We start from the raw sequence: 9,233 nt of genomic DNA, 5'->3' as shown, positions 1-9,233 counted from the left end.
AAGTATTATTCTAAGCTGATGCTAAAGGAAGCTAGTTCATGGGGAAGAAGTAAAAATCCAAACTTCCATATTCAGTGCTGGTTCCTTGTATTTCACAACCTTGTTTCTGCTTCTGGGCTCTACTCTGAGGCCCACCCTTTCCCTTCTCATCAAGCCAGACCATCATGTTAATAAGAGTTGATTTGTAAATAGCGTCTCCTACGCCCCATCACCACCCCCCTTTGGCCAGGCTCCTGCTTTTCTGCTCAGTGGCACAGATGCGGCTTTGAGCTGACTGGGACCAGGCAGCTATTAGCAGCAAATCCAGTGAGGGAAATTAATGAAGGGGACAACTAATAAAAGACAGCTCAGGACAGCCAGACTAACTTGCTCCAAGCGGTAATTAACTTTTTTTTTTTTTTAGTACATGAAGGTAAATATGCCATCGGCACTGGTCCAGTCTAACTCTTCTTTATTAAAAAAGAGAGAGCAGAGCTATTCATGGGGATCTGAGACTTAATCTGTTTTCTCCCCAAGAAGAAAAATGTTAAATTGCTTTGTGTGATGTGTTTATAGATCCATGATACCCAAATCAAGAGACACCTTTAAAGATCGGGGGGAAAGGAGACAGATGAAGGAATATGAGTCTCTGAAGAAAAGAAATAGCCACCCCCTGCCTGGAAGCAGCTTAAAAGAGAGAAATCTTTTTTAAAGATTTGCTTTTCTTCCCCTCCTAAAATGATTGGCTTCTATTCAATGCGTGTGCTGAATGAAAATCAGGATTGAATTTGAGGTGCACGTCAAGTCTTAGGTGTCACATTAGCCTAGCTTGAGGGACATTTCAGTTGTTTTTCTCAAGTCTCCAATTTTCCTTTTTAAAGACATGAAAAGTGACTTACACATTGGTTTCTGCATGTATCTTTGAAAAACAATATGTGCTCTTTTAAAAGTAAATTTTCTGAATATACATCAACATAAAACTGTTAAGTTTTGTTCAAAAGTGTTTCTAAAAGCAAAACTGTTATACTTCATAAAAAAAACATAGAAACATTAAAAATCAGAGCTAAGTTCCCTGGGTGGCACAAACACAGTTTGCACTACTAACCGGCAGGTTGGCAGTTCAAACGCACCCAGAGGGCCACAGAATAAAAGATTACAACCATTGAAAATCCTATGGAGTGCAGTTCTGCTCTGACACACACGGGGTCACCATGAGCAAGAATTGACACAACAGCAACAAGTTACATGCATGGACATGGAAAGGTAGCCATGATTGACTGAGTGAAAAAATCAGAGCTAGCAGAGATTCGAAATATCTAGCCTAACCATACAGTTTTTTAAATTAAGGAACTAAGGCCTAACAGGTAAGAAGACTTACTCATGGTCACACAGCCACTCAGTAACAGAAAAGACTTACTATGAATTTAGCTCACAGGACTCAATCCAGTGCTCTGGCTTTTTCAAAATGACAGTGACTCATCACATACTCTAAATTAACACATTAATTACAGTTCTTCAGTTTAACCATGCTGTCCTCTTACAGGCTTGGGTAGTAAAATAGAATCAAAGGACATTATTACGGTGAATTTTAGCCATGGTGTCCCAGGAATCAATTTATTTTTTAAACTAGCCTCCAGATCTATTGGACTACTGCAGTCCCATTTTGAATAAAGATAGGGCAAAGACACAATTGCCTGCCAGGCTTTCTCAAGAGTAGATCGCTTGGTACAAGAGGGGAGCAGGTATTTGTATCACGGGTTCCCTCCTGCAAAATTGCCCTCAATCAGCCAATAACACTGTTTCAAAGCAGAATATAGATTTGTATTCCTAATTATTTCCCACAAGGTAGCAGAAGGGACAGGTGGGGTGAATGAGAGAATTTTACGCATGCTTACTTTTACATGAGCAGTGTGGAAAAATAAAATTTTATTGAAATGAGATAGAAAAGATGAGGAAAGGGGCACTACATGCTTTTAAAATAAAAACAGCTTTTATAACAGAATCTTCAAGTGCATTGCATAGTGGTATTCAGCCAATTAGTATGCTTCAAACTCTTCAGAGTTTTGGTCAGTGAAAAGCCTCTTTTTGCCTCAATGAGTAATATAATTCTCAAATAAATAAAACCCAACCCAGTGCCGTTGATAGATTCATATTAATCAGGATAGGCTAAGCTATGCTGCAATAACAACCACCAAATCTTAGTGACTTAACTCACATTTTTTTTCACCCTCATGCAATATCGGCTATAAGTTTAGGTGACTCATGAGTCAGCTGTTTTTTACTTGGTCACTCAGAACCCCAACTAGCTTTGATCTTTTGGCCTCACCATCTCAAGGCAAGAAGAAGATACCAGAAATAGGGCCCCACCGAATTGTAAGGGGCATGAGCATGTTCAGAAGGGAAGGAAAAAATCAGATATTGGTGAAGGCTAAGAATGTCCTCCACGATATTCACTAAAAGTGTTTTGTCAGAAGGGATGGAACTGAGCATCATGGAGTGAAATGAAAGAAAAGGCTTTGAATAAGAGTTGCAGTCATGTAAAGATACCAACCAAACCCATTGCCACTGAGTCAATTCTGACTCATAGCGACCTTGTATGACAGGACAGAACTGCCCCCATAGGGTTTCCAAGGCTGTAAATCTTAATGGAAGTAGATTGCCAGTCTTTCTCCCTCAGAAGGGCTGGTGGGTTCAAACCACTGATGTTTTGGTTAGCAGCCGAGTGCTAAACCGCTGCGCCACCAGGGTTCCTTAAGGTAAAGATAGTGCTAAAGAAATTTTGTTTTCTAGCACAGGTAAGAATAGTACCCAGTAAATATGGGATAGCACTGTCAGGACAGGAAATAGTTCTGCTTGGTGCTAAAGAGTGACTAAGTGACTAGCCTGAGGCTGTGAATGCTTTCACGGATTCTGTGAAACACACCGAGATGCTGTGTGGTGTTTTAGCCATTGCTGTCTTGTTTAATGTTTTTTTTTTAGATTCCTAATCCCTTAAAGTTTGGTAACAAATTTTCTAGAATTTGAAAGTGTGTCATGAATAGAAAAAGGCTGAGAAGCCCAATATTTAGGAATATCCTCCTAGTCCTTTACCAAAGATCTGGTAACATCAGAGTCAGAATGTCTTTGGGGAGGGTTTCACTCATTTTACTGGGGTAGTAAAAGTGAGCTATTGAAAGAAAAAAAAAACTGAACTCTTTTCTCTTTTAGGTAGAAAGATCAAGAAGTAGCAATTACCTGGAGAATTATGACCAGTGGTGATTGTCAGCATAGGAATTGGCTCTAGCCTGCTTTCTAATGCAATCTGCTTATTACCAATCTTGTTATGGAAGACATGAGTGTCAGAGAGATTCAATTATATGAAAGTACAGTGGGTACCACTAGCCAGTGCCCTCATCAGTTCAGTTTCATTTCTTGTATTTCAGAACCATCGTGATCTGAAGAAGCTCTAGGAAGTCTAGCAAACGCTCTCCAATGTAGGAGGCTAGAATGGTCTAAGATTCCAGAATGATTCCACTCAAGTAAAACTGAAAAATATATTTTTTTAATAATTTTTTCACAGTATAATAAAACTCATTTTTCACTCCCCTCTTTTTGATTCTTCCCAGATTAAAGATGTTGTCAGATGGGGTCTCCTAGGTCTATTAAAAATGGTAGGTATTTCCACTGCAGATAAGCATATCAAGAGCTCTATTGGAAACATTTGCCAGGACATACGCCCATTCTCATGTAGATATGATCTTAAACCATCTTCTAATTCCAGAGAAACACTGGATCTGAACTCAGGACTATGGGGCTACTTTACTGCTGTACTACCAGAAAAAACATGTTTTCTTGTCTGTTTCCAAGCTGTTGCCATAATAATGTTGCAAGATAATGACCATATTATTAGTTTAGACAGATGTGATTCAAAAAACATTTGCTGATCATGTTCTAGGCACTACGATAGGAAGGAAATATTAATACATTAACATAATACTTATCTAAAGTTTATGGTTCGACTTTCCTCCAGATAGTTTCACAGATCATGTCCAATATTTTCCCTCACTTGACTTCTTTTCCACAACTACCTGGGAAGTAAAACAACAAAATAAATGAATCCTATCCTCACACTGACTCAATCTTCTTGTATTCGTTTGCATGTGATGTTTCAGTAGGTATAAAATGTTGGAAAAAATCACAAAATCAAATTCAATTTATCCCAGAATCCTTCATTTTTTATTACTTCAGTGCATGGTAAGATTTATGTGTTGCAGAAAGAAAGCAATGGCAAGCCCGTGGAGTTACTCTTTTGTCACACTGGCACTAGTTTGGCGTCTTTCTGCTATTCTTATGCCAAGGAGGCAATAAACCCCCTTGAGAGTCATAGAGCTGCCCGTGGAGCCCTGACAGTGCAGTGAAGCTTTTATACCAAAATACAATACACAAAGGGATCATAAACACGTTTGAAAAGGAAGATGACCTCTTTGTCGCAAGGAATTAGGCTTTATTGCAAGCTGCTGCCATGGAAACTAGCCTCAGTTCTCTCTGCTTATTTCGAAGGTTCTTGTTTCCATTTTACACGGACCTCAGCACTTTCACTTAATTGTTTCTAGATCAAATGACATAGGCCAAAGGTTCTGGTTCTTTGCTCCATTGTTCAATGTCTCCAGGTATGCTTCAAAAAGTGCAAATAAGAGACGGAAAGAGGAAATGGTACTGAATGCACGTGGGATGAGAATTTGAGTGCAGATGGACAAAGTGAAGAGAAACAAAGAGAAGGTGGCAAAGGACTTATTAGAAAGGAAGGAGAAATGAGAAAACTACGGGTAACACAGCCTGCTCTATAATTCAACAAGACCTGTGAGAAAAGGTATGCACTCGTTTTTACGGAAACTTTTGAAGTTCAGCTAAACTTTAAACAGCCTTCTTTTAGGAAATGTGCCTTTGGAAATAACTTCAACTTTTCATCTCAATTTCTCACATCCCTGGCATTCGATGTGTGGTAAGTAGAATGTCTGCCAGGTGATATGAATCTAAAGAGCTGACCCCAAAGTACAACAAAAATTAAATGCCTACTTCAATTAGGAAGAGCCTTGGATCCCAGATCCTTTTATTTAAGAAAGCTGATTTTTGTTTTGAGAAAGTTGATATGAGAAAAAGGCAATGCGTATACACTTACAGACTCCTTAAGTAAAAGGGAAAGGGAAACAAAAAGAGAATTGATGACGAGCTAAACACCTTTGAAGCTCTGCGATCCAAAAGCTGGTGGGACACCGGAAGAATCGTTCCGGGTCAGTTGGGTGAGATGAGGGGATGGGGAAGGGGGAGAAGGAATGGGCCTTGGACCTGTAGGGCTTCCCAGATCCTCCTCCTTTCCCGCTTCGGTCTCCCCGCCCCAGCCCTTCTGGATCCCTGAACTAGGATCCTTGGAGGCCGAGCGTCCCTCCAGCAGGAAAGACCTACCCAGGCTGGAGGGCGGAGCCGGCGCCTGTCTGAGGCCTTTCACCCGTGTTCCTAGTCAGTAATCCAAGTTGCAGTTCCCCGCTTCACGCTCTGAGCGGCTGGGGCAGCGAGAGAAAGCCAGGGGCGGGGATGCTCCCGTGCACCTCCATATTCCCCCCTCCCCTCCCCTTTCCCGACACTGGCCGGGAGAAAGAAAAGAAAAAGCCATTTGTTGTAGCGCACACACCATCAGGGTCCTTTCCCACTCGGTCCTCCCGACTCACACCACCTTCCAGGGAAATAATAGCTCCGGCCACACTTGCTTTCGCGTTCTGCTTTCCGGATGACTGGATTTCTTTGCTCGCCTCTTTCGTCCGGGACCATCTGAAACTGCCCCCAAGCTGCTTTCCCACGGAACCCCCCACCCCCAACACACACCCCGGATTCCTTTCGGGGCCTCTAGAGCGACTCCCTTCAGCTCTTCCATAAGACGTACCCCATCCCAGCTGGAGAAAGCAAACTAGGAAAAGCAAAAAGGGATGTGGGGGTGAAGAAGACCGCTCTTGCCGACTTCTCCCCTAGTCTGCTCGGGCGGACCCTTGCGCGCGCCCACCCCGCGCCACGTGTGGCGGCCCCGAGGGCGCACACCCCCACCCAAGCGCTTTGGAAAAGAAACTGCGGAGAACAATGAACCCTGACACGGGGTGGGGGGGGACGAGAACTCTAGTCTTTTACTGCCCCCCCCCCTTTAGACATTCCTTAAGTTTAATCATTAAAGTGTATTTTTTTTTTTTAAAAAAAGGACGCAGCAGCTTAACAGGGCTGTTTCTGACAATCTGCCCCACACACTGTCAGCGAAGTGAAAGATCTAGATTGAGCTTTGTTGCTTTGCTACCGACTGCAGATTTGGGGAGTCCAAGCCTTCGATTTCTGGCTACATCAAAGCAGTGATTATGCAAATACTTCTTCTTCTTCTTCTTCTTTTTTTTTTTAGAGTAAAAGAAGATGGAGGGGGAATTATTTATCACACAATGAACCCCCTGCTAGGGCGGGAAACAATAGATCAGACCAGATAGCCCTTCTAGCCCGAGGCTGAGGGAGCGGGAAGGGGGTGCCGAAGCCCTCACGTTTTATTGGTCTAACCTAATTTCACTAATTCTCTTTTCACACATTTTCTTTTGCGGCTTCGGAGGCCGGGACTTTCACGCTCCCGGGAGCGCCCTGCCTTGGCCCGATTCAAGGGCTGCCCGCTTTATTTAATTAATACATTCAAAGCTCGCCTGGGAGCCGGGAGCCGGGGGGAAGAGGCCGAGGCCGGGCGAGAGGAGGCGGCGCTTTGAGCGGGTTCCAGGTGTCGGTGCCCAGAAGTCACAACCTGCCCAAGGCTGTGTGATGCAGGGGGTGCGGCCAGCACCCGGCGGGCGGGCGGGGTGCGGGCGGAGAGCCGGGCGGTGGGGGCGCCACCGCACCAGCCCGCCCGCAGGCCGCCGTCCCCTCCGCCTTCGGCAGCCGGAGCCCCAGCGACCGGGAAAGGCGGGCGGGAGCAGCCGAAGGCGGCCTTGGGCCCAGGCGCCGTTCCTAAGCCACCGTGCTTCACTCAGGCCAGGGCGACTGGGCCTTCGCTTCTCCCGGCCAAGACTGCCCGGGCCTTCCGGTGCCCTCGCCTCAGTCGTGGGGACTCAGGGCTCGGTTCGGAGGCGCCCACCCGGGCTTGTCCAGGTGCGGCGGGGGCCAGGGAGCCTCAGCCGCTTCTCTCTCCTCTGGCAGAGCTTGAACCCGGGCTCCGCGAAGGGCCCAGCGGTCGACGGCCCGCCCCTCTGCATCTTTCTATCCCTTATATCGGTCCTGGGCTGGATCTCTGTAAAATTTAGTGAAAGAAAAATAAGCCTTAACAAGGAAGGCCTGGCTATTTTTTTGGGGGGGGGGGGGCGTTAAATACAACCAACCGGGGAACGGTGGCAGCTCTGAAGGGACTGGGGAAGGGGGAGAAGGAATGGGCCTTCTCCCAAGGCTGACAGGACAGTCTTAACGCCTCTGTGCTTGTTAGCAAACCGGCCGCAGCGCACTCGCTGCGACTGGAAAGATCTAGCAACACTGGCTGTGAGAGACTGAGTCACCCGAAAAGAATCTCCGCAACGTTGTTCGGAATGTCTGCTGTCGGAGAGCCTCCAGAAATAGAATGGCATTGTGGGGCTCAGCGGTCCTCAAGCCGACCCAGCTCGTCATGGTGTGGTCTCACTGACTGAAGGGAGAGCAAAAAAAAAGAAAAAAGAAAAAAAAAAAAAAACAGCAAAAAAGCGACCTTATTTCCTACTACAGAAGCAGTCTTCAACCCTGAATTCCACTCATTTCTACAGGCCAGGGATGGGGATGGAAGAGGACCACGGGGGCTCAGCCCCACAGGCTGCAGAGATTGCTGTGGTTTGGGGAGAATTCCCAGCACTAAATGAGGCAGCAAGAACATCATTCTTAACTGCTAAAGATGATTAGATGCCATAAAAATAATTGCACCAATTTAGTGTAAAACAAGGTCTGCTAAAACCAAACCCATTGCAGTCCAGTCGATTTTGACTCATAGTGACCCTATAGGACAGAGTAGAACTGCCTCATGGGGTTTCCAAGGCTGTACATCTTTAGGAAGCAGGCTGCCACATCTTTGTCCCACGGAGCAGAGGGGCCGGTGGGTTCCAACTACCTTAACCACTACAGCACCAGGGCTTCTCACAAGGTCTGCACTAAAAAAAAAAGATGGGTAGAAAAGATCTGTGTGTGGAGCACAGATGGCAGATAGAATTCCTGGCATGAACAACATGCTGCTAATGTGTGGGGACCTGCAATGTGGGGACCAGGCTGTGCAAATATGAAGAGGCCTCTGGCCCTGGAGAAACTGCGTAGAGGTAACTGCTAGATTTCGCTAAGTCATGGGTTGTCATTGGCTGTATTGCACTTACTCAAAGCTATGATTATTGGACCATCTCCCCATCCATGCCTTTCCAACTAACCCAGTTTTTGGGATTGCCTCACCAATAGAGGGGGATTTCAATAGGCTGGCAAGAACACCTAACAGTCTGCCTCCACAAGATGTGTGCCATGAACTTTTTCCTTGGCAAGTTTCCAAAGGGAGCACCATGCATCGTCATAAGCATCACCATCACCAGAAGAATTGTTTGGCATCAAAACTCTGATGTTTTAAAACTCCCCTACTGCAATTGCTTTGCTTTTTTGGCTTGACTTTTTAAACATTAGGAACACAAATGTGAATACAGGAGAACTACCAATTTCCCCATATTACAACATCAAAAAGTGGCTAAGAATAACACAATCTAAATTGTTATCTAAATCCAGCTATGATTCTTCCTTTGATAAAAACGGACTTACTAATACATTAAACACTTAACATTTTCCATAAGGATAAAAAAAAAACTTAATATTTTCCATAAGGATAGAGAGGAGGAATAGTTTCAGATAAGCATCTCAGGAGAAATCATTGATTTTTGCAGAGGAGTGGAGGCTTTGGCCCAAAGAAGTAGACATGAAATTCGTGTGTGTGAGTGTGTGTGTGTGTGCAGCAGGAGGGTATGTGTGTGAACAACCATCATTTCTTAGGTAACACATGATCTTTTGTACCCTGCCTTGTCATGGACACTTCCCCAAGGGCTTAAACCTAGAATATGTTCAACCTTCAGTTGGTCATCTTTGACCCAACACCATTCTGCTTTGGAGGCTGAAGTGCAAGTTATAAAGTTTTTCAGAGATCAGAAACCTTTTTTTCTTTCTCTTTGAAGAAGTTTTGACTATGTAATGTTTTTACAAATATTGGAATGCTGAACCTT

Source organism: Loxodonta africana, chromosome 5 (genome assembly GCF_030014295.1).
Source record: "Loxodonta africana isolate mLoxAfr1 chromosome 5, mLoxAfr1.hap2, whole genome shotgun sequence".
In the NCBI taxonomy this organism is placed as follows: Eukaryota; Metazoa; Chordata; class Mammalia; order Proboscidea; family Elephantidae; genus Loxodonta; species Loxodonta africana.
This window is presented reverse-complemented; position numbering follows the sequence as displayed.